Source organism: Schistocerca nitens, chromosome 10 (assembly GCF_023898315.1).
Source record: "Schistocerca nitens isolate TAMUIC-IGC-003100 chromosome 10, iqSchNite1.1, whole genome shotgun sequence".
Taxonomy (NCBI): Eukaryota; Metazoa; Arthropoda; class Insecta; order Orthoptera; family Acrididae; genus Schistocerca; species Schistocerca nitens.
The window spans coordinates 175,472,050-175,497,533 of NC_064623.1; the positions used below are offsets into that span (position 1 = coordinate 175,472,050).

The following is a 25,484-nucleotide window of genomic DNA, read 5'->3' on the forward strand; positions in this document are numbered from 1 at the left end:
ATTCTACCCTTGAATGACGTTTACTAATTTTCTATCTTCATACTCGCAGAATCCATGCGCAAAGTAGTTTCATACAATAGCTATGCCATGAGCGCATAATTATTCTTTGTAGTACTCTGTCTGGTGGTTGTTAGAAAAAAGCTTCCGAGATTGTCTTCGTGCCGATTAGCCTGAGCATTGTTTGAAGAATTGTAATCTGAATTTTGAGTTTTATGACAAAAGATAACTGATACGAAATTGTACGATTAAAAGGGGAATATATATATTGCTCCTTCATACAAAGGGTGTGTATTTGACATTTGTGAATTAATGATATTCATCGATATATTTCGTAGTTGTTAATCAGAATGGAACTTCCGAAAGACTGGATACGAACCTGTATTTAATAATCCAAGAGCTCCATTACTTCTTCTGAAGGTTAAACTTCATCAAAGCCAAATATCCGCTTGATCTGAGGTTTCCCGACTGATTATACAACGCTCCCAAAATTACGAGGCATTTTATTTGTACAGATTAGCAGACTGCCCCAAAGCACGCGCCTGCTGGGAAGAAGAATCACCGCCTGATTTCATTCTAACAAGTAAAATTTCTGCATCATTTTGAGTGACTGAGTTATGACTGTGTTTCCTATTATGAATGATTGATTGCTAGAACGAATTGAGAACTACATAACTACATAATTACATAGATAGGAGGAAAAATTACAGTACAACTCTACGAAAAATGGTTCAAATGGCTCTGAGCACTAAGGGACTTATGGTGATCAGTCCCCTAGAACTTAGAACTACTTAAACCTAACTAACCTAAGGACATCACACAACACCCAGTCATCACGAGGCAGAGAAAATCCCCGACCCCGCCGGGAATCGAACCCGGGAACCCGGGCGCGGGAAGCGAGAACGCTACCGCACGACCACGAGCTGCGGACAACTCTACGAAAAGAAGGGATCAGTTGACAGAGCACATCCGGAGGCACCATCAAATCGTGGCTTTGATAATGAAGGGAAGAGTAGCGGCAAAATTTGTAGGAGGAGACCAAGGCTTGTTACATAGAGATGAAGAGTCCTGCACGAGACTGCGTGCGGAGCTGCAGGGAGCCTGATCTCGAACTGACAACACAACAGGTGTAAACTTCTCAGAGGATAGCATCGAGTATATTGGATTGGTGGAGCTGCAGAGCTGCTCCGCGCTAAGGCAAAGACAGTTTTATGTGGCAGCGCTGTCCACCTTCAGTATGACGCACGGTGTCAGAGGGGGTGTTCTGGCTGTCGACGGCGGGGGTGGGGCGGGGCCCTTTAGCAGCAGGGACGGGCTCCGGCCGCCTCAAAGGTCGACCGCTCGAGGGCCCGCCCTTTCCTTTCCTGCCTCGCTACCGTCCAGGAACGCTGCCTCCAAGTGACTGCTTAATGGCATTATTTCCTATGCACATCATTTTACAGGTGCGTCGTAATTAATACAGATACCTGACAAATGTGAATGTGTACGTTAATAAAAGCAGACACGTCACTATTCGTAAAGAGAGGGTGTTTGCTATAATCATTGGTAGGAAGTCAAAGTGACGTTAAGACGATTGTCGATCGTGAAGATACATACGGCAGTCCAGAGAAATACGACTAGGCTGACCGAGATTCACTTTAAATAGAAAGATCATACCCAAAAAGTTGGACAAGGTTCCCTACCAACTTATGTATGTACACAGTTCATCCACCCTGGGGGTTGAGAATATCGATGAAACGAAAAAGTTTCTGTTTTTTTTTCCTTTATTGCTCTGTGAAAGCTTACCTTCTTGCCAAAATTCCGGATTCTAGAACCAAAATACATACCAAAATATTTGACATATTGATTTCATTGACTTAGCACCTTAACTTTTTTATACCACCAAAGGACCAAAGACCTTAGTATGTGACATGAATTTCAACTTGATACGTTTACCCGTCGCTGTGAAAAAGGGGTCTTAACAGACGGACGGACGGACAGACAGTCTGGCAACATATCACAAAGAAATATTTTTTTGTGTCATATGACTAAAAATTACCGATTTTCCTATTCATTCTATAGTTGTATTGTTAAATATTGCTTCTTGCCAAATTTCATGATTCTAGATCAACAGAAAGTACCCTACAGCTTTTGACGAGCGAGTTTTAGAGTATGAGATTTTCACTCTGCAGCGGAGTGTGCGCTGATATGAAACTTCCTGGCAGATTAAAACTGTGTGCACCGACCGAGACTCGAACTCGGGACCTTTGCCTTTCGCGGGCAAGTGCTCTACCAACTGAGCTACCGAAGTTTCGTCAACTATGAGCTGCAGTATGTCATCTGTAACCAGTAGCCTAAAGAAATCCATTGGCGTATTGCCAGCAGGCTTCATCAGCAAACATTCTGCTTTCGTAAACGGGTGATACTGCATCCCATGTGGTTCTTCATGCCACGTAACACCTGGTTTGCTTACCTCTGCGAGCGCTGGTTCTTTATCGTCGGCGATTTCCTCATCATCGTCGCCCGTATCGTCCGATTCCGAACTGTCACGAAACATACTGGACAGTTCTGCTTCCACACTGTCATCACTGTGGTCTGTTTCTGCAGTCTCCAAATGCCAGTCACCCTCATCTGGTTCGTCCTCTCTGAACTCTACATCACTATCTTCTAACACACGTAGTAACTCATGGTCAGTATATTGGTCACTCTTCCTACACTTTTTCGCGTTCGAAGGCCCCGGTGTCGGTTCAGTCGCCGCCATTGCAAACAATGCACAACACAGACGACAAACAACGAAAACACACAACTGCAGACAGGAACACGTTACGTGATATGTCGTTGGTTACTTGAACTAACACGAGTGCACAGCCGAACAAACTAAACTGAGAACTCTGCTAGTGAACGCGCCGCTTATATGCGTCAGCCGCAGCGAACATGTTGACGGCGTAGCGTAATGGTCACGCGCATTGCTCACGAAACAGTCGACCTGGAATCAATCCCAGGTGCTTCCTAATGTTTTTCAATTGTTTTCATTCTTATTTTCCTTGGTTTCGTCAGATTTTTCAACTATTTACCGTAGAATTTAAATACATTCAAGTAGTATATTTATATAACTAGGCGAAAGTTTTAATGAAAATAAAGATTTTAAAGATTCTTGTGATTACGTGCGCTACTTTTTATTCATTACGACAGTAGAAGTTTTGCCATTTTTATGGTGACATATCATAGAAACATGTGAAACATATATGTTTCACTCTAGGCACATTTTATGAAGGCATTGTTTGAGCAGTTACATTTCTCTGCAACATGCTTCATTGGAAAGCACACTTAATTCAAGTTTTAAAACTAAGGTGTTTCCTCTAATAGTTTGGATGCAAACCAAGCGTACTAGATCATAGGGGTGTCCACAAGAGCACTGAATTGATGCAGCACGGTCGAATGTATTTTAATTGCATCTTCTCTTGATGATACCTCTCGCTGTTGTTGGAGTTATTCAGGGGCACTTTGTAATCTTTTAATTAGAATTTTGACTTGACGATAGAAATATACATCTACCGTAAATAACCGAACACTCTGAAGATACGAAGTAAAATAAAAATGAGAAAAAAAAATCAGGACGGACCTGGGATTGATCCCAAGTCGCCTGTTTCGTGAGCAATGCGCTTGACCATTACTCTACGCCAATAACGACGAACAGAGCGCTAAATAGGGTATAGCCTCCTATAGTGCTATCGGAACAACTTTCGAGAGCATGTTCTCCTTTCCTATGGCCAACTCAGGCGAAATATTTCGGGCACGTTATGTGGAGTCCCACCTCTTTCTAGAAACAATTCGGACGAAATCGGCGTGTCCCAGTTGGCGACCTCCCCTAGTGAGAACTCAGCTAGCGAGCGCACCGCTTATAAGTGTTACCCGCACTGGCTTGCTGATCGCGGCAACGCTTATGAGCGTCAGCCGCTCTGGCGTGTTGATCGCGGAAACGCTTATGAGCGTCAGCCGCTCTGGCGTGTTGATCGCGGAAACGCTTATAAGCGTCAGCCGCAGCGAACGTGTTAAGACGAATTACACCTGAAGATGGACCCACAGGGTCCGAAATGCATCGTGTACTGAATAAAACACGAAAAATTGTGACTGAAGCTTTTTTTTTAATTCATACCTCGAGCACATTTAAATTAATTATGCTTTAGAGAATTTACGTGGGAGACGAAATTACGAACACATTTTTTGTATTTCTGTTTTTGCTAACGTTTATGTCAAATGCTCGCTCTAATATGTTACAAAAATTTAATTGTACATTCCTTCAAGTGGAGCATAAATTCAGCACCATATATTTCAATTTGTAGGCTTTTCCGTAACCTTATACAGGTCGTAACGTATTACGAAAATGGCTCTGAGCACTATGGGACTTAACATCTGAAGTTATCAGTCCCTTACAACTTAGAACTACTTAAACCTAACTAACCTAAGGACATCACACACATCCATGCCCAAGGCAGGATTCGAACCTGCGACCGTAGCAGTCGCGCAGTTCCGGACTGAAAGCGCCTAGAACCGCTAGGCCACCACGGCCGGCGTAACGTATTACGGTGACGAAATGTAGGCCCCCTACCTTACATAGTAATTTTCTTTACAAGCCTTAAGATCGTAGTACACGCTGAAATCCCTGCGTCATAACACCGTACCCGGATATAGGGAGGGGGTAGCTGCGGCAGAACGAAATGGCGCATCCCGTTAGCAAAGCGTAGTATCGTGCGCGAAATAATTTTCGGCATCAGTTGTAATGTTGTAACCCCGGGAGGCCAATCTCTGTAACTCCTCTAGCCATATGGATTGCTTGATACAGTTGCAACATTACCGCTGCAACCAAAAATTATTTCACACGCGATAGTTCACTTCATTAATGGGGTACGTATGCTATTTTGTTCTACTGCCCCCTCCCCATCTGTGTGCTACGGTAATAGTATGGCACAGGGGCTTCAGTGTGTATTAGGACTGCAGATATGTAACTGCAAACGATCGAAGAATTAATTACGTAACTAATTTTTTCGAGGCGATAATTAAAAGCCTGTGACTATTTGTCGTGCTTGCGAATTACTCCCACTAAGCACTATGCTGATTAAAAACCCCTCAACCCAAAGGCAACAGAGAAATGACTTTTCTGCAGCGAAGCACACAGCTAACCACGACAGTCACTCTCGTAGCAAGGCAGCAAGATTCGTCAACGCTTTAACACTTCGCGCGCTTGAAAAAGCGTCGAGCGTCAACGATTCGCCGATGTCAACAAACGTGGCGTGACTCGCCCCCGAAACGCGTGTCAGCTGTTCATTCAGCAGCGCCGCACGGCGGCACCGCTACGAACCACGTGCTACTGGTGGCACCGCCTGGCGGCCGCCTCATGGAAGCCGCCAGTTCGGCGCCGGCCGCAAAAGGCTCGGGAGCTCGCGCTCGGACGGTGCGATCGATAGCCGCAGCATGTGACCGCACAGAATCTGGGTTCGAGTCCCGCTGTGACGTCAACATGGGCGTCCTGTGAAGGGCACTGGGGCACCGCTATGCTGTTGTGTGCGCTGAACGCCTGTTTACTCCGGCTTCTGGCCGCACAGCTGTTTACTTCGAAAAAAGCCTACACACAAACTGTATCAGTGGCATCCGAGAGCATTGATTTACGCAGAAATATTGTGCTATTCGTAAAAATAGGTCACTTTTGGTGTAGCAAGGGCTGTTTATAAATCCAAAGGCAGCTTAACGGAAACATGTTTAACCAATATTCAACAGCAATTCGTATCAGTAATATTCATTAAGGGAATTATATCTCAGCCATGGCCAAATGAAGCTTCTATTATAAAATATGCACACACGTTTTGGAACGAATCTGCTGGTCTCTTCATATAGCGGTTCTTTTCAATCTGTTTCGTTTCTTTGATGCTGGTGCACACGATGTGTTGTAATCCTGTTCTGAGACCTTGTTAACAGCGATTTTTTTTTTTTTTTTCCCTTCTTCTAAGACCCTAATCGACCAGTAGCAAAGGTCCGTGGTAACATAAAAGCTTTTAACTCGAACACAGTGCTTCACTAGACATGGTATGCCTCCGCTTTTAGAAATGACACGTTTTAATGAGCAGCGTTGCATTTTGCACATTAACACATTCCTTCCTGAGGTAAAACAAGACGTAAGTGACAAATTCTATACCTTTTGGAGCACTGAAATACGATCCTTCTTATTTGTGATCTGACAATTATCCAGTTTTTCCAACTTATATTTTAATTCATTGTAGTCTAGTACAAGGTAATGACTTCTTTTATTCCGCTAAATTTTAAAGCCACTGAGCAACCGATTCACATCGGTTTCTGTGCAGTAGAATGTGCAATAAATATACTAAGAATGTGTACACTACGCTTGCCTTCTCGAGTATTGCTGCACGCTATGGCTTCTTTCCCAGATGGGATTGACAGAGGACATTGTAAAAGTTGAAAGAGGGGGAGGTCGTTAGTATTATCGCGAAATAAGGGAGAGAATGTTCCGGGTGTAATAAGCGAGTTGGCGTGAGAATAATTAAAACATGCGTTTTTCGATGCGTCGAAATCTTTAAGCAATAACTTTCTCCTCTGTCGCCAAAATATTTCGTTCGCTACACCTACGGAGGGGAGAAATGATCGTCGGCGTAAAATAATACAAATTAGAGCTTCAACGGAAAGATTCAGTGTTCCGTTTACCCCAAGTTCTGTTACAGAGTTAAACAGAAATAGTCTGAATGTGGTTCTATGAATCCTCTGCAGTTAAGTGTGAATTGCAGACTGATCATGTTTGACGTTGGCGTTCCAAAAGTAACGAGATATTCGTAATTTTGCGTGTTGTATTAGTCCGATCTGCGAGATTATTTGGTTGTTGTGTTTGTAGAAATGTCTGACAAATATCTGTACAGTGTTAACCATACCTGATATTTAGTCCGTTGTCAGCTGTCAAGACGGTTACAAGTACTTTGCGGGTGTCGGCGACCATTTATTTTGAATAAGAACAGAATAAAATGCAGCGAAGTTTTATAAGCGTTGAATACCGGTGTTGCATTTGGTGACTCCACTATGAGAAAGATAGAAACGTTTCGGAGGAAGCCGTGAAGATGTTGAAGATGACTATCGCCCTAGATGCCCTAGCGCTCAACCAATGGAATTGGGGAAAAATTGAATGCCACGATTGTGAATGATCGCCGAATTTAAATCAGAAAAATCGTTGATGATGTCAGCGTATCTGCTGGCTCACGCAATGAAATTTTTTGAGTATCTTTTAAGTATCAAACGCGTGACAACAAAACTGCCAGTCTACATGTTATATCCTCTCGGCCATCAACAGTTATTTTGCTGCCCAAATAGCAAAACTCATCTACTACTTCTAGTGTCTTATTTCCTAATCTAATTCCCTCAGCATCACCAAATTTAATTCGAGTACAATCCATTTTCCTCGTTTTGCTTTTGTTAACATTCATCTTCTATCCTCCTTTCAAGACGCTGTCTATTCCGCTCAACTGCTCTTCCAAGTCCTATGTTGTCTCTGACAGAATGTCATCGGCAGACGTCAAAAGTTTTATATCTTCTCCCTGAACAGTAATTCCCGTCCCAAATTATCTTTGGTTTCCTTTACTGCTTGCTCAATGTACAGATTGGATAACATAGGAGATAGGCTACAACCCAATGCCACTCCCTTCTCAATCATTGCTTCCCTTTCATGACCCTCGACTCTTATAACGGCTGTCTTATTTATGTATAATTTGTAAATAGTCTTTCGCTCCTTGTATTTTACCTCTGCTGCTACCTTCAGAATATCAAAGAGAGTGTTCCAGTCAACATTGTCAAAAGCTTTCTCCAAATCTACAAACGCTATAAACGTAGGTTTTCCTTTCTTGAACCTATGTCCTAAGATGCATGTTCCTGCGTTTCTACTGAATCCAAACTGATCTTCCCTGAGGTTGCCTGCTACCCGTTTCTCCATTCTTCTGTAAACTTACGGACATGACGTCAGAAGTAAGGCTGAATCGTCCCAGTGGAACCATTCCAGAACATCAAGACCGAAGAAAGCTGAACAGCGGTCAAATGTGAAGATTAAGAGCACTGTGTTTTTCGATTTTAATGCCATTGTGCAGCATGAGTCTTTCCATCAGTGAGGAGTACTGCGTAGTAGTTCAACATCGTTTGCGTGAAACAGCCCGGAGAGGGGGGAAAAAAGTCTTATTCGTTGCGAAACAGTTCACAGAGATGGCACTACAATGATGCAAACCTTACACTTCGTTGCTTGTTCACGAATTTTTGGCGAATAACAATGCTGTAATGATGTCCCAGCCTAAACGAGTATATTCACCAGACGTGACCCCCTTTGACTTAATTATCTTTCAAAAAATAATGACAACGTTAAAGGACCGCCTTTAACAAGCATAAGCGAGATTAAAAACGCATCGCTGAGAGAGCTAAAAACCATTCCAAAGACAGAGTTACTTAGCTTGCATTTATCGCGAATCCCTTACCCAACGTAAAGTCCCGAGCGACTGGGAGAAAGCGCAGGTGACGCCTGTATACGAGGGCCGTTCAGAAAGTAACCTCCGGTTGATTTAAAAAAATACACCAAGTTAAATAAAAATATTTTAATATATACATCTTGATTAATGGTCGTACCACGTTCCATGAATTCAACCAACAACACCCATTTGGCATCCCAAAACACCGTTGCCATCAGTTTTCTGGCAGAAAAATCTTGCGAGGCTTTTCTTGGTTTGGTAGGCGAATTTGAATGTGCCCACATCTTTGATTGTTCTTTTGTCTCAGGGTTCACGTACTTAATCCAGGTTTCGTCACCGGTCACGATTCTGTTTAACAATGGTTCTCCTTCGTCCTCATAACGTGACAGAAAGTCTAATGCAGTGGCCATTCTTTGAGTTTTGTGGTGGTCGGTAAGAATTTTGGGCACCCATCGTGCACAGAACTTACGGTAACCCAATCTTGCTGTCACTATCTCGTACAAGAGAGTCTTAGAAATCTGTGGAAAACCAGTAGACAACTCCGACATTGAGAAATGTCGATTTTCACGAACTTTTGCATCAACTGTCTGAACGAGTTCGTCAGTCACCAATGATGGTCTACCACACCTCTCTTCATCACGAACGTTTTCTCGTCCACTTTTAAATAAACGTACCCATTCACGGACAACTCCTTCACTCATAACTCTTGGTCCGTACACGGCACAAAGCTCACGATGAATAGCTGCTGCAGAATATCCTTTGGCTGTAAAAAACCTTATGACAGCACGCACTTCACATTTGGCGGGGTTTTCTATTGCAGCACACATTTCAAACTGCCACAAAAACTAAACTAGCGCAGGTACGACGTTCACTCGACCACGGCTTGATGCCGACTGACCTGTTGAGTGCGTGAACGCACAGATGGCGTCGCTACTCCCCCCACAACCCGCACTGTGACCAATCGGAGGTTACTTTCTGAACCGCCCTCGTATAAGAAGGGTAGAAGGACGGATCCTCAAAATTACAAATATCCTTAACATCGGTTCGTTGCAGGATTCTCGAACATATTCTCAGTTGGAATATAATGAATTTCCTTGAGACAGTGAAGTTGCTGTCCATGAATCAGCACGGCTTTAGAAAGCATCGCTCCTGCGAAGCGCAACTCGCCCTTTTTTCACATGATATATTGAGAACCATGGATCAAGGGTATCAGACGGATGCCATATTTCTTGACTTCCGGAAAGCGTTTGACTCGGTGCCCCACTGCAGACTCCTAACTAAGGTACGGGCATATGGGATTGGTTCCCAAGTATGTGAGTGGCTCGAAGACTTCTTAAGTAATAGAACCCAGTACGTTGTCCTCGATGGTGAGTGTTCATCGGAGGTGAGGGTATCATCTGGAGTGCCCCAGGGAAGTGTGGTAGGTCCGCAGTTGTTTTCTATCTACATAAATGATCTTTTGGATAGGGTGGATAGCAATGTGCGGCTGTTTGCTGATGATGCTATGGTGTACGGGAAGGTGTCGTCGTTGAGTGACTGTAGGAGGATACAAGATGACTTGGACAGGATTTGTGAGTGGTGTAAAGAATGGCAGCTAACTCTAAATACAGATAAATGTAAATTAATGCAGATGAATAGGAAAAAGAATCCCGTAATGTTTGAATACTCCATTAGTAGTGTAGCGCTTGACATAGTCACGTCGCTTAAATATTTGGGCGTTAACATTGCAGAGCGATATGAAGTGGGACAAGCATGTAACGGCAGTTGTGGGGACGGCGGATAGTCGTCTTCGGTTCATTGGTAGAATTTTCTGAAGACGTGGTTCATCTGTAAAGGAGACCGCTTATAAAACACTAATACGACCTATTCTTGAGTACTGCTCGAGCGTTTGTAATACCTAACAGGTCGGATTGAGGGAGGACATAGAAGCAATTCAGAGGCGGGCTGCTAGATTTGTTACTGGTAGGTTTGATCATCACGCGAGTGTTACGGAAATGCTTCAGGAACTCGGGTGGGAGTCTCTAGAGGAAAGGAGGCGTTCTTTTTGTGAATCGCTACTGAGGAAATTTAGAGAAACAGCATTTGAGGCTGACTGCAGTACAATTTTACTACCACCAACTTACATTTCGCGGAAAGACCACAAGATAAGAAAGATTAGGGCTCGTACAGAGGCATATAGGCAGTCATTTTTCCCTCGTTCTGTTTGGGGAGTGGAACAGGGAGAGAAGATGCTAGTTGTGGTACGAGATACCCTCCGCCACGCACCGTATGGTGGATTGCGGAGTATGTATGTGGATGTAGATGTAGAGTTCCACACGTGTTTCGGGGACTGGAAAAAGCGCTAATGGGAGCGTTTCTGAAAACTAATGTAGAGGAAGAAATGAAAGTCTTTCAAGGAAAACAACTAGTAGACGTAGGACAGAAGAGAGTTTCGACCGTGGGCTAGGAAGGCTGTGCTACTCGTTGAGTAGAAATAATATGTGGAGTGCGGGGCGAGTCGAGGTGTGCGACTCCAGGATGGCCGTTGCGTGAGTGGGGGAGGCGCAAGTGGCGGGGGTGCGTGCGGCCCGCGGCTGTCTGGAGAGGCCCCCGCACACTGGATGGAAGGCTCCAGAGCTCTGCACGGCACACAGTTCACACTCAAACTGCAACGAAAATTTTATATCAATGGGAGTACTGGAAACCACTCGTGTCCATTTCTTGACTAAATTGAGTCATGTATGATTTTGTACATAAACATCGACGGTAGGCAACGAAAACCTAACTCCATTTTCTTAAATTTTACACGGGAAGCAGAAAACGTTTGTTAACCCCTTAGTGACCATATTATTTCCAGAAGTTGTAGACTTTTTATGAGCACTTTACTGGGCTAAGAAACCATTCATAAAATCATAGTTTAAATCTTGAAAGTGAGAGTTTAGCCTATGAGTGTGAAAAAATTAGTGGTAACTATTGTTCGCACCAAACTCTGGAGTAACTTCACTTGCTAACTTTAAAAAAAAATGTATATCCTTTATTTTTAGTAAAAAAAAGCATGTTAAACATTACATTTATATTTGTATTAGTTCGTATTGTCCTTTGAGTTCACTAAGGTGATGTACTATGGAACTTAGAGAAGCATGGTGCTACACACAAAGGTACACGACAGTTGCTACACATTATTTTTGTTATCTTTTCTTTGTTCTTAGTGCTACATTGGCGGCATCTTCTATTTGTTGTACCTTTTGTAGGTAAATGAGTTCCAACTTTCTCTAGATGTCTTTATCTGGTACTCCCGACACGCCTCTTTTTGGGGTTTGAAAATGAACGGGCCTCCCTTTTCGCTTATCTTCTACATTTTCTGGTAAAGCGTACAAAATTCTGAAAACCTCATCTGGCGTCAGTCCACACATTCTAAACAATAGGAAACAAACAATAACTACGATGCCGATTGCACAGCCATATGCATTGCACTTCACACAAGTTCAGTGGGAAAAATAGTTCCCACTAACTTACCTTGTATTATTTACATAATTTTCAGCCGAATCAAACAAATATACACGAATACTATCTCCCTCGTAAATATAAAAGTAGATAAATACAACACAAGTCCCTTCACAAAAAAGGAAAGCACACTGTACAAAAACCGCTGTAGCGGTCGAAACAGTGCCTCGTTTTCACGCGAGAAACTGCGCTTCTGCACACCCGTTGACAATCTACATGTATTTAGCATACTCTAATAGAGATGACAACACAAGATAGAAATCGGAAAACGGGTTACCACTGAACTTACAGCGAAAACAAATAAGTGGGAACTATAGTTCCCACTGGTCACTAAAGGGTGTAAAGACTAGGTCTGCTAAAAAAAAAAAAAAAAAAAAAAAAAAAAAAAAAAAAAATTAATAATAATAATAATAATCGGAAGCATTCGTAATTTCGTGCCATCGGTGTGTTGGAGCGAAATGTGGTTGGCATCCCTGCCCACTGTGTTCAGTGTGCAATTGCCGGAAATTTCATTGTTGTATGTCTGTTAGTTATTGATCAGTGTCGTATTGAGTAGAACGTTTTGTCGCACAGACTGCGATTTTAGAGATGTGCATTAAACTTTACATAAAACTCAAGAAAACCTTTATAGAGGAACACCAAATGACGCAGGATTAGATTAGATTAGTACTTGTTCCATAGATCATGAATACGACACTTCTTAATGATGTGGAACGTGTCAGGTTAATAAAAGGTGTCTATACAAGATATTACAATACACAAAATTTACATGACACTCAATATTTTTAATTTTTTTTTTGTGGGGGCTGGGAAATTACCCAAAAATTCATCTAATGAGTAGAAGGAGTTGCCATTGAGAAATTCTTTTAATTTCCTTTTAAATGCTATCTGGCTATCTGTCAGACTTTTGATGCCATTAGGTAAGTCACCAAAGACTTTTGTGGCAGCATAATTTACCCCCTTCTGAGCCAAAGTTAGATTTAACCTTGAGTAGTGAAGATCATCCTTTCTCCTAGTGTTGTAGCCATGAACACTGCTATTACTTTTGAATTCGTTCGGATTGTTAATAACAAATTTCATTATATATATATATATATATATATATATATATATATATATATATATTGTGATGCTACAGTGAAGATCTCTAGCTCTTTAAATTAGTGTCTGCAGGATGACCTTGGATGAGCTCTAGCAATTATTCTGATTACACGCTTTTGTGCAATGAACACTCTTTTACTCAATGATGAGTTACCCCAGAATATGATGCAATACGAAAGCAAAGAATGAAAATAGGCGTGGTAAGCTAATTTACTCAGATGTATATCGCCAAAATTTGCAATGACCCTAATAGCGTAAGTAGCTGAACTCAAACGTTTCAGCAGATCCTCAGTCTATTTTTTCCAGTTCAATCCCTCATGAATGCATACACCTAGAAATTTTGAATATTGTACCTTAGCTACCGATTTCTGATCGAAATCTGTATTTATTAATGGGGTCATTCCATTTACTGTGTGGAACTGTATATAATGTGTTTTGTCAAAGTTTAATGAAAGCCCATTTGCAGAGAACCACTTAATGATTTTCTGAAAAACATCGTTTACAATTTCACCAGTTAATTCTTGTCTGTTGGGTGTGATAGCTATACGAGGTGCATTCAAGTTCTAAGGCCTCCGATTTTTTTTCTCCGACTGGAAAGAGATAGAAACATGCGCATTGTTTTAAAATGAGGCCGCGTTCATTGTCAATACGTCCCAGAGATGGCAGCACCGTACGGCAGATGGAATTTTACCGCCAGCGGCGAGAATGAGAACTGTTTTAAATACTTAAAATGGCGACGTTTTCCTTACTTGAACAGCGTGCAATCATTCGTTTTCTGAATTTGCGTGGTGTGAAACCAATTTAAATTCATCGACAGTTGAAGGAGACATGTGGTGATGGAGTTATGGATGTGTCGAAAGTGCGTTCGTGGGTGCGACAGTTTAATGAAGGCAGAACATCGTGCGACAACAAACCGAAACAACCTCGGGCTCGCACAAGCCAGTCTGACGCCACGATCGAGAAAATGGAGAGATTTGTTTTGGGGGATCGCCGAATGACTGTTGAACAGATCGCCTCCAGAGTTGGCATTTCTGTGGGTTCTGTGCACACAATCCCGCATGACGACCTGAAAATGCGAAAAGTGTCATCCAGCTGGCTGCCACGAATGCTGACGGACGACCACATGGCTGTCCGTGTGGCATGTTGCCGAGCAATGTTGACGCCCAACGACGGCACGAATGGGACTTTCTTTTCGTCGGTTGTGACAATGGATGAGACGTGGATGCCATTTTTCAATCCAGAAACAAAGCGCCAGTCAGCTCAATGGAAGCACACAGATTCACCGCCACCAAAAAAATTTCGGGTAACCACCAGTGCTGAAAAAATGGTGTTCATGTTCTGGGACAGCGAAGGCGTAATCCTTACCCATTGCGTTCCAAAGGGCACTACGGTAAGAGGTGCATCCTATGAAAATGTTTTGAAGAACAAATTCCTTCCTGCACTGCAACAAAAACGTCCGGGAAGGGCTGCGCGTGTGCTGTTTCACCAAGACAACGCTCCCGCACATCGAGCTAACTTTACGCAACAGTTTCTTCGTGATAACAACTTTGAAATGATTCCTCATGCTCCCTACTCACCTTGCCTGGCTCCTAGTGACTTTTGGCTTTTTCCAACAATGGAAGACACTCTCCGTGGCCGCACATTCACCAGCCGTGCTGCTATTGCCTCAGCAATTTTCCAGTGGTCAAAACAGACTCCTAAAGAAGCCTTCGCCGCTTCCATGGAATCATGGCGTCAGCGTTGTGAAAAATGTGTACGTCTGCAGGGCGATTACGTCGAGAAGTAACGCCAGTTTCATCGATTTCGGGTGAGTAGTTGATTAGAAAAAAAATCGGAGGCCTTAGAACTTGAATGCACCTCGTACTTGTATCATCGACAAAAAGAATCAGCTTTGCATCTTCGTGAATATAGATGGCAAGAACAGCAGAGGACCCAAGACCGAACCTTGCGGCACCCCATTCTTGATTGTTCCCCAGGAAGCCTACGGTTATGAGTGCTTAAGCTGTGTGCGGCGTTACGAATGGTACACACGGTTTAATAATGGCCGGACGGACGTTAAAGGTGGCCCTCGTTCAGGACGCCCTTCGGCGTCTACAGACACCGCTCGTGTCAGGAACGTCACCGAAACTGAGTATGCCAATCGGAGACTGACTGCCCGAGAGAGGTTGCAGAAGAACGTAACATTTCAGCTGGATCCTGTCATGAAATCCTTACACAGCATCTCGGGATTCACCTTGTTGCCACCAAGTTCGTCCCACGGCTCGTGAGTCGAGACCAGGAAGACCTTCGCCTCGCATCAGCGAAGAGCTTTTGGATCGCGCAAATGGGAACGAGCTGTTCCTTAAGAGAATCGTAACTGGTGACGAGTCGTGGGTCTACGGTTATGATGTCGAGTCAGAGGTTCAGTCTTCACAAGGGGGGTCGGGAACTGTGCTCCAACATCAAAGAAAGTCGTCAGGTCAGGCCAAATGTCAAAGCCATGCTGACAGTTTACTTTGAATTTGAAGGACTAGTTCATAATGAATTCGTGCCACAGCGACACACTGTTAATGGATTGTACTACGCTTTTCGGCACCTGTGAGGAAATGTGAGAAGGGCACGGCCTTCAGGCGAGACAGTTCGTGGCTCTTGCATCGCAGTAACGCAGCCGCACATTCATCCCCGCGTGAATATTGCACAAAAAAAAAAAAAAAAAAAAAAAAACCGGAATCACTGAGCTGCCTCATCCTCCGTACTCTCCAGGCCTGGCCCCTGCGGACATTTTTTTTATTTCCAAAATTGAAATCCCTGTTGAAAGGACGAAGATTTGCAACGATAGACGAGATAAAAGAAAATTCCCAGACGGCACTTCTCGCGATCGAGCAAGTGGCGAAGAGGCGTACCAGGACTGCTTCCGGAAGTGGAAACGGCGGTGGGAGATGTGTGTCTATTCCGCCTAAAACTACAAAATATGCGCAACCTCTGGGTGTGTATTTCTTCAGGCAATATAAAATATATGGCAAGAGAACAACAGACTTCATTAAACTACGTTCCAGTAATATGCAGCCGAAATTGCACGACAGATTCTTTATCATGAATAAGCATTCTGACATTTACAATCAGTTATCTGCGGGAGTATACAGACCAATGCTTCGTTACGCGTGGCAGAACGCTGGCTACGATATTGGTGAACCAGTGAACAACTTCAAAAGTGTCATTGACGTGGCATTCAACACTGATATTATAGAATGTGCAAATACGCCATGCGATCAACCTGCATTTCTTCACTGTGCGTTTTGCAGTCATTCGTATTGCTCGGAGCATTTTATTGACATTCCGCATTTACATTTATAGTTACGATTGCTTCATCCCGTATGGCGTCTACAATTACATCTACAGTGGTATCTAGAGCATGACTGCAGAGTTTTGCAGAAAAACGACACCCACCAGCACATTCAGAGCTACATAATGGTCCTGTAACCAAACTTTCATACAGATCTGTTTGTTCGAGCCCAAGTACTTGCCTGGTAAGTAAGAAGTCATCCACGAGACTCTAAGTAACGTTTAATTACTGCCTTTCGTCAGTTTTGTTACTGTCCCAAAGTTAAGTTACTCGCGTGCTGCATTCCCCGCTCGTTCTCCGTGCTGACTCGGGCGTAGTCGCCAGTATAAGCACTCCTCTAATTCCGCCGACAATCTACAGTACTGGCCAGCTTTTGGACAAGCCGCCGCGTTACACGCGTGTTTTCACAGGGCTGTGGCGACGCCGCAACGCCGTGTTGTCGCCGTGCCTTTGTCTCCATTGGCACTGCAGCGGACGGCCGCTGTAGACTGCTTTAGCCGGCGGCGTGGCGGTTCAGTCTGGAACTTATTTCGGTTACTTAGCCGGCTACAGGCCGCACCCCACTCATTTTCTCCGTGTAAACCTCAGTAAGGAGGCTGACTGTGCTTGTGTGTGTGTGTGTGTGTGTGTGTGTGTGTGGCGGGGAGGGGGGAGAGAGAGAGAGAGAGAGAGAGAGAGAGAGAGAGAGAGAGAGAGAGACTAGAGCACGTACTATCACTCACACGACGGCATAACTCAATTACTTTAAGAGCAGTCCTTCTCGACAGGTATCAACGGATGAGCAGACAGAATGCCTAGAACGCTGCATACACAATGTGCCCCAGAGCAATGGTCAGTTTTCAGGAATGAACATTCGAAGCAAAAGGACCTAGTTTATTGTGGGACCTGCACATGAGATTATGCAGGACATCTACATCTACATACATACTCCGCAATCCACCATACGGTGCGTGGCGGAGGGTACCTCGTACCACAACTAGCATCTTCTCTCCATGTTCCACTCCCAAACAGAACACCGGCCGCGGTGGTCTAGCGGTTCTGGCGCTGCAGTCCGGAACCGCGGGACTGCTACGGTCGCAGGTTCGAATCCTGCCTCGGGCATGGGTGTGTGTGATGTCCTTAGGTTAGTTAGGTTTAAGTAGTTCTAAGTTCTAGGGGACTTATGACCTAAGATGTTGAGTCCCATAGTGCTCAGAGCCATTTGAACCAAACAGAACGAGGGAAAAATGAGTGCCTATATGCCTCTGTACGAGCCCTAATCTCTCTTATCTTTGTGGTCTTTCCGCGAAATATAAGTTGGCGGCAGTAAAATTGTACTGCAGTCAGCCTCAAATGCTGGTTCTCTAAATTTTCTCAGTAGCGATTCACGAAAAGAACGCCTCCTTTCCTCTAGAGACTCCTACCCGAGTTCCTGAAGCATTTCCGTAACACTCGCGTGATGATCAAACCTACCAGTAACAAATCTAGCAGCCCGCCTCTGAATTGCTTCTATGTCCTTCCTCAATCCGACCCGATAGGGATCCCAAACGCTCGAGCAGTACTCAAGAATAGGTCGTATTAGTGTTTTATAAGCGGTCTCCTTTACAGATGAACCACTTCTTCAGAAAATTCTACCAATGAACCGGAGAGGACTATCCGCCTTCCCCACAACAGCCATTACATGCTTGTCCCACTTCATATCGCTCTGCAATGTTAACGCCCAAATATTTAATCGATGTGACTGTGTCAAGCGCTACACTACTAATGGAGTATTCAAACATTACGGGATTCTTTTTCCTATTCACCTGCATTAATTTACATTTATCTAAATTTAGAGTTAGCTGGCATTCTTTACACCAATCACAAATCCTGTTCAAGTCATCTTGTATCCTCCTACAGTCACTCAACGACGACACGTTCCCGTACACCACAGCATCATCAGCAAACAGCCGCACATTGTTATCCACCCTATCCAAAATATCATTTATGTAAACAACAGCGGACCTACCACACTCCCCTGGGGCACTCCAGATGATACCCTCACCTCCGATAAACACTCACCATCGAGGACAACAGGAATTAGAAAACACTATGTTGCATGATATACAGGGTGTACATAAAGCCCAGGAACACTTTCAATTATTTATTACACAAGAACTAAACATTGTACATATGTCACACACATTGCATTTTGAAGAGAAACTCTGAAAGTAACTTTTTTTTCACACATTCGTTACGCGAACCACGAGTGACCCGGCAGACGTCAATACGGTTATCGAATCTTTGCTATACCCGTCCCAGCATGGCATCGCCGACTGCTACTTCACCTGGTAGAGGCAGTACATACAACAGATCTTTAATGTGCCTCACAGAAGAAAGTCACACGGAGTTGAGATCTGCTGATCAGGCAGGCCATTTCATGGGACAGCTGTCCCTTTCTGTAGCACGGCCGATCCATCGATGCGGCAGCTCCATGTTCAGCTACCCACGAACTTCACGATGAAAATGGGGTGGAGCCCCATCCTGTTGGAAGATGAACGGAGAGTCCGATTGCATTTGAGGCATCAGCCATTGCGGCAACATGTCCAAGTAGGAATATCTAGTGACTGCACTCGGCGAAGAAGCACGGTCCGTACAATTTTCGACGTGACGAGGCACAAAAAACATTTGTTGTTGTTGTTGTGGTCTTCAGTCCTGAGACTGGTTTGATGCAGCTCTCCATGCTACTCTATCCTGTGCAAGCTCCTTCATCTCCCAGTACCTACTGCAACCTACATCCTTCTGAATCTGCTTAGTGTATTGATCTCTTGGTCTCCCTCTACGATTTTTACCCTCCACGCTGCCCTCCAATGCTAAATTTGTGATCCCTTGATGCCTCAAAACATGTCCTACCAACCGATCCCTTCTTTTAGTCAAGTTGTGCCACAAACTTCTCTTCTCCCCAATCCTATTCAATACCTCCTCATTAGTTACGTGATCTACCCACCTTATCTTCAGCATTCTTCTGTAGCACCACATTTCGAAAGCTTCTATTCTCTTCTTGTCCAAACTAGTTATCGTCCATGTCTCACTTCCATACATGGCTACACTCCATACAAATACTTTCAGAAACGACTTCCTGACACCTAAATCTATACTCGATGTTAACAAATTTCTCTTCTTGAGAAACGCTTTCCTTGCCATTGCCAGTCTACATTTTATATCCTCTCTACTTCGACCATCATCGGTTATTTTACTCCCTAAATAGCAAAACTCCTTTACTACTTTAAGTGTCTCATTTCCTAATATAATTCCCTCAGCATCACCCGACTTAATTCGACTACATTCCATTATCCTCGTTTTGCTTTTGTTGATGTTCATCTTATATCCTCCTTTCAAGACATTGTCCATTCCGTTCAACTGCTCTTCCAAGTCCTTTGCTGTCTCTGACAGAATTACAATGTCATCGGCGAACCTCAAAGTTTTTACTTCTTCTCCATGAATTTTAATACCTACTCCGAACTTTTCTTTTGTTTCCTTTACTGCTTGCTCAATATACAGATTGAATAACATCGGGGAGAGGCTACAACCCTGTCTCACTCCTTTCCCAACCACTGCTTCCCTTTCATGCCCCTCGACTCTTATAACTGCCATCTGGTTTCTGTACAAATTGTAAATAGCCTTTCGCTCCCTGTATTTTACCCCTACCACCTTCAGAATTTGAAAGAGAGTATTCCAGTCAACATTGTCAAAAGCTTTCTCTAAGTCTACAAATGCTAGAAACGTAGGTTTGCCTTTTCTTAATCTTTCTTCCAAGATAAGTCGTAAGGTCAGTATTGCCTCACGTGTTCCAACATTTCTACGGAATCCAAACTGATCTTCCCCGAGGTCGGCTTCTACCAGTTTTTCCATTCGTCTGTAAAGAATCCGCGTAAGTATTTTGCAGCTGTGACTTATTAAACTGATAGTTCGGTAATTTTCACATCTGTCAACACCTGCTTTCTTTGGGATTGGAATTATTATATTCTTCTTGAAGTCTGAGGGTATTTCACCTGTCTCATACATCGTGCTCACTAGATGGTAGAGTTTTGTCATGACTGGCTCTCCCGAGGCCATCAGTACTTCTAGTGGAATGTTGTCTACTCCCGGGGCCTTGTTTCGACTCAGGTCTTTCAGTGCTCTGTCAAACTCTTCACGCAGTATCTTATCTCCCATTTCGTCTTCATCTACATCCTCTTCCATTTCCATAATATTGTCCTCGAGTACATCTCCCTTGTATAAACCCTCTATATACTCCTTCCACCTTTCTGCCTTCCCTTCTTTGCTTAGAACTGGGTTTCCATCTGAGCTCTTGATATTCATACAAGTGGTTCTCTTCTCTCCAAAGGTCTCTTTAATTTTCCTGTAGGCAGTATCTATCTTACCCCTAGTGAGACAAGCCTCTACATCCTTACATTTGTCCTCTGGCCATACCTGCTTAGCCATTTTGCACTTCCTGTCGATTTCATTTTTGAGACGTTTGTATTCCTTTTTGCCTGCTTCATTTACTGCATTTTTATATTTTCTCCTTTCATCAATTAAATTCAATATTTCTTCTGTTACCCAAGGATTTCTATTAGCCCTCGTCTTTTTACCTACTTGATCGTCTGCTGCCTTCACCACTTCATCCCTCAGAGCTACCCATTCTTTTTCTACTGTATTTCTTTCCCCCATTCCTGTCAATTGTCCCCTTATGCTCTCCCTGAAACTCTCTACAACCTCTGGTTCTTTCAGTTTATCCAGGTCCCATCTCCTTAAATTCCCACCTTTTTGTAGTTTCTTCAGTTTCAATCTGCAGTTCATAACCAATAGATTGTGGTCAGAATCCACATCTGCCCCAGGAAATGTCTTACAATTTAAAACCTCCTAAATCTCTGTCTTACCATTATATAATCTATCTGAAACCTGTCAGTATCTCCTGGCTTCTTCCATGTATACAGCCTCCTTTCATGATTCTTGAACCAAGTGTTAGCTATGATTAAGTTATGCTCTGTGCAAAATTCTACAAGGCGGCTTCCTCTTTTTTTTTTTTTTTTTTTTTTTTTTTTTTTTTTTTTTTTTTTTTACATTTACCTTTGCGGAATCACGCTCAAATTCAATGCATTCCTGTCGATGCTTCGTACCCCAGATTCGACAATTATGACGGCTTCGTCGCTAAAAATTAAGCGATCAACAATGCCATCCCCATCCTCATTCAATTGTTGCAACTGCGAGCAAAACTCAACACGCTTGTCTTTGCCGTCGTCACTGAACTTACGCAGTATGGCCAAACTTTCAGGAAACATTTCTCACACACAAATAAAGAAAAGATGTTATGTGGACATGTGTCCGGAAAAGCTTAATTTCCATGTTACAGCTCATATTAGTTTCGTCAGTATGTACTGTACTTCCTCGATTCACCGCCATGATTTCATACGGGATACTCTACCTGTGCTGCTAGAACATGTGCCTTTACAAGTACGACACAACATGTGGTTCATGCACGATGGAGCTCCTGCACATTTCAGTCGAAGTGTTCGTACGCTTCTCAGCAACAGATTCGGTGACCGATGGATTGGTAGAGGCGGACCAATTCCATGGCCTCCACGCTCTCCTGACCTCAACCCTCTTGACTTTCATTTATGGGGGCATTTGAAAGCTCTTGTCTACGCAACCCCGGTACCAAATGTAGAGACTCTTCGTGCTCGTATTGTGGACGGCTGCGATACAATACGCCATTCTCCAGGGCTGCATCAGGGATTCCATACGACGGAGGGTGGATGCATGTGTCCTCGCTAAGGGAGGACATTTTGATCATTTCCTGTAGCAAAGTGTTTGAAGTCACGCTGGTACGTTCTGTTGCTGTGTGTTTCCATTCCATGATTAACGTGGTTTGAAGAGAAGTAATAAAATGAGCTCTAACATGGAAAGTAAGCGTTTCCGGACACATGTCCACATAACATATTTTCTTTCTTTGTGTGTGAGGAATGTTTCCTGAAAGTTCGGCCGTACCTTTTTGTAACACCCTGTATATGTATATCAGCTTATTTCGGCTTTATTGCCTTCATCAGTTTACGTCCTGACGTTGTTGATGTACATACGACAACTTTGAGTAAACCATTATTGCTGTGTGCACTTGTTGTTCGTAATACACTCCTGGAAATTGAAATAAGAACACCGTGAATTCATTGTCCCAGGAAGGGGAAACTTTATTGACACATTCCTGGGGTCAGATACATCACATGATCACACTGACAGAACCACAGGCACATAGACACAGGCAACAGAGCATGCACAATGTCGGCACTAGTACAGTGTATATCCACCTTTCGCAGCAATGCAGGCTGCTATTCTCCCATGGAGACGATCGTAGAGATGCTGGATGTAGTCCTGTGGAACGGCTTGCCATGCCATTTCCACCTGGCGCCTCAGTTGGACCAGCGTTCGTGCTGGACGTGCAGACCGCGTGAGACGACGCTTCATCCAGTCCCAAACATGCTCTATGGGGGACAGATCCGGAGATCTTGCTGGCCAGGGTAGTTGACTTACACCTTCTAGAGCACGTTGGGTGGCACGGGATACATGCGGACGTGCATTGTCCTGTTGGAACAGCAAGTTCCCTTGCCGGTCTAGGAATGGTAGAACGATGGGTTCGATGACGGTTTGGATGTACCGTGCACTATTCAGTGTCCCCTCGACGATCACCAGTGGTGTACGGCCAGTGTAGGAGATCGCTCCCCACACCGTGATGCCGGGTGTTGGCCCTGTGTGCCTCGGTCGTATGCAGTCCTGATTGTGGCGCTCACCTGCACGGCGCCAAACACGCATACGACCATCATTGGCACCAAGGCAGAAGCGACTCTCATCGCTGAAGACGACACGTCTCCATTCGTCCCTCCATTCACGCCTGTCGCGACACCACTGGAGGCGGGCTGCACGATGTTGGGGCGTGAGCGGAAGACGGCCTAACGGTGTGCGGGACCGTAGCCCAGCTTCATGGAGACGGTTGCGAATGGTCCTCGCCGATACCCCAGGAGCAACAGTGTCCCTGATTTGCTGGGAAGTGGCGGTGCGGTCCCCTACGGCACTGCGTAGGATCCTACGGTCTTGGCGTGCATCCGTGCGTCGCTGCGGTCCGGTCCCAGGTCGACGGGCACGTGCACCTTCCGCCGACCACTGGCGACAACATCGATGTACTGTGGAGACCTCACGCCCCACGTGTTGAGCAATTCGGCGGTACGTCCACCCGGCCTCCCGCATGCCCACTATACGCCCTCGCTCAAAGTCCGTCAACTGCACATACGGTTCACGTCCACGCTGTCGCGGCATGCTACCAGTGTTAAAGACTGCGATGGAGCTCCGTATGCCACGGCAAACTGGCTGACACTGACGGCGGCGGTGCACAAATGCTGCGCAGCTAGCGCCATTCGACGGCCAACACCGCGGTTCCTGGTGTGTCCGCTGTGCCGTGCGTGTGATCATTGCTTGTACAGCCCTCTCGCAGTGTCCGGAGCAAGTATGGTGGGTCTGACACACCGGTGTCAATGTGTTCTTTTTTCCATTTCCAGGAGTGTATTTTTAGCGACGGTTTAAAATTGTTCGATCATTTGCTCTTCCACGTAGGTTATAAAACGTTTTTTTTACTGCCTGGCAGTTGTAGTTTCAGAGCTAGTTGTTTAGTCCACAACAAAACAAATATTTCTGAGTAAACAACAAGCTGTCAAACGTGAATATTTCTATAACTGTCAGGTAGTAAAAAACGGATTATAAAATACGTGCAACAGTAATTTATCGGACAATTTGAAAGCGTTGCTGAAAATATTATAACCAACAACTACAGACAGCAATAATGGTTTACTCAAAGTTGACGTATGTCGGTTTACAACGCCAGGACATGTACTGACGAAGGCAATAAAGCCGAAATAAGGTTATATACTAAAACAAAATATCAAGCAGCATACTGTTTTCCAATTGTCTACAAAAAAAGTCTAGTAAACATGGACTCGAAAATGCATACCTTAAGAGCTATGAGAAGTTGTTCAGCGGAAGAGACGTGTTTCACTGCAGCGAAGATGGAAAAGTGCTAATAGCTCGTAAGGCAGTGCTTGATTTGTAAAAAGGAAAAGGTTCCAGTACTGTGACCTTCCAGGAATTGTTCTTGAAATATAGACTTCTTAAAACGTTATTTTAACGCTTTACTCAGAATTTTAAAACTGTGAATACAACAAATATTTTACGTCTTTTCAACCGCAGCAAAACTGCAACATCTCAGATTCTGCAGTTATGATTTTTTCTGCCGGCCGGAGTGGCCGTGCGATTCTAGGCGCTACAGTCTGGAACCGAGCGACCGCTACGGTCGCAGGTTCGAATCCAGCCTCGGCATGGATGTGTGTGATGCCCTTAGGTTAGTTAGGTTTAAGTAGTTCTACGTTCGAGGCGACTGATGACCTCAGAAGTTTAGTCGCATAGTGCTCAAAGCCATTTGAACCACTTTTGATTTTTTCTCGTCAGAGATATCGGTACGACGTACCAGTGCGTACCGTACGAATCAAGCACTGTCTTAATGTATACACTTTAGTGCGCGTATTTACTGAACATTTTTTTCTTGTTGTGGTGCATACTAGCACCTGTCAAAACATGGAAAACAAAGAGCTTGTGGCAGAAGAAATATTTTTCACAATATCGAAGATAGAGTGCTCATAGCTTCTCAGGTACGCGTTTCACAGCCCATATTTACTAGACTTGTTTGCCTCGAATGATGGTTCTTATGATATCCCTGAACACTGACCATTCCTCGTGGGACATCCTGCGGCGAAGACAGTACAGGCGGCGAATGACGTCTCAGACAACAAAACCGAGACAGACAATGGTAGTGGTAGTTGAGCACACGACTGCGGCACACACTCAGACGGACACACACAGAACAAGGTCTAAATGTGTATTACCACAGTGTCGTGAAAACAAGACAGTAATACATAGATGAGCCAAAACAGTATGAAATCTGCTTAACAGCTTGTTTGTCCACTTTTGGAACGAAATACATCACTGATACGACAGTTTGTTGGTAGGTTTGTGGAAGTATGTGGCATTTGATGCCTACGCACAGGCAACGTATTGCGTGT

General features: G+C 44.1%; 1 protein-coding gene and 1 non-coding gene across 2 annotated transcripts in view; both read right to left on the minus strand.

The window, feature by feature from the left end:
• Nucleotides 1–25,484, minus strand: part of LOC126210657 (mitogen-activated protein kinase kinase kinase 10-like) — a 696,141-nt gene that overhangs the window by 222,252 nt on the left and 448,405 nt on the right. The gene's annotated exons all lie outside the window — the stretch shown is intronic.
• Trnas-cga (transfer RNA serine (anticodon CGA)) lies at nucleotides 2,214–2,287 on the minus strand. Its single transcript has one exon. It is a non-coding gene; the product is annotated as a tRNA-Ser (tRNA).